Source organism: Syngnathus typhle, linkage group LG14 (genome assembly GCF_033458585.1).
Source record: "Syngnathus typhle isolate RoL2023-S1 ecotype Sweden linkage group LG14, RoL_Styp_1.0, whole genome shotgun sequence".
NCBI classification, from domain to species: domain Eukaryota; kingdom Metazoa; phylum Chordata; class Actinopteri; order Syngnathiformes; family Syngnathidae; genus Syngnathus; species Syngnathus typhle.
The window spans coordinates 13,040,272-13,041,863 of record NC_083751.1 but is presented as its reverse complement, the minus strand read 5'-3'; positions in this window follow the sequence as shown (position 1 = coordinate 13,041,863).

Here is a 1,592-nt window from a genome sequence, read left to right as displayed (position 1 = left end):
ACTCATCATACAAAAGAAGTTCCTAAGAATGATCTCTTTCTCGAATGGACATGAACCAACGGCACCAGTGTTTAGAAATTATTCACTATTGCCAATTGATAAAGTAAACATTCATCAAACCTGTCTACTCATCCATAAATATATATATAGGAAACACTGTCTTCCAGCCACCTTTTATAATTTCTTCACTTTTGTATCTGATCTTCATTCTTATCCAACAAGACAGAGGGACAATCTCCACCCACCTTCCTGTCGAACATCACGCCATCAATATAATATCTACTTTAGAGGGCCCTCACTCTGGAATGTGCTACCAATCCATATCCGATCCATATCTTCACAGGCTGCTTTTAGAAAGCATCTGAAATACCACCTTCTCTACTCATGATCCTACCAGTCCATAATTACTCCACCACACTAAGCTGATTCATACTAAGAACATCAAACCACAATTTATACTCTGATTCTTCCTTGTTTTGTTATTTTCTGCTTGCAGTTTCTTCTGTCCCCTCTAAGCTATTCCTACCTGGTGTCTCTTTGATTGTTTCAACATCGCTAAGTGACTATTTTGTTCTCTTGTTTCTCATTTTGTATAGTGTATTTGTTTATGTATGTATACATACACATTCGTAGTATGTATGCATGTATAAATATGACGAATTAATATATAGCTTGTTATGCTTTTGTTTATTTACTTGTGTATGTGTATATATGTATATGTATGTGTATGTGTGTATGTATGTGTATATATATATAATGTATATATATTATATATATGTAGGTGTAGGTGTATGTGTGTGTGTGTGTGTGTATATATATGTATATGTATGTATATATATACTTGAATGACATTTGACGACACAGCACTTTGTTTGCTTTGTTTGTTTTTGCACTTTGTTTGTACAGGAGTGGAGCTCTTTACAAGCCCTAGGCTTCGTCTCCCTCCTTGCACTGTTATTGCTGTAATAATATGTGCTAAACAATAAACTAAACTAAACTAATACGACAATATGACATATTGTCCTAGGTCTTAGTGGCAGAGTGTCCGTCCTGAAGTCTCAGGACTGGAAGGTTGTGGGTTCAAACCCCGGCCGGGTCATACCAAAGACTATAAAATGGGACCCATTGCCTCCCTGCTTAGCACTCAGCATTAAGGGTTGGAATTGGGGGGTTAGATCACCAAATGATTCCCGAGCGCGGCACCGCTGCTGCTCACTGTTACCCTCTCCCCCAGGGGATGGATCAAAATCACACGGGGATGAGTTAAATGCAGAGGACAAATTTCACCACACCCAGATGTGTCTGTGACGATCAGTGGGACTTTAACTTTAACTTAACTTTACCCGAGCCAATTATTATTCTATATAATAATTTGGGGGGGGGTTGTGTAGTTGTATTGTTTGATGTGTATGGGTTGGTTCCACTGAATGTAAAAAACAAAACAAAAAAACGTTATCAGTGTGTGTGTGTGAGTGTGTGTGTGTGTGTGTGGGGGGGGGGGGGTAGAGTTAGGGGGGATTCATTGAACGATTCGTTTGAACGAATCTTATGAGTGAACTGATTCTAAAGATTCAGTTCACCTAAAAGAATGG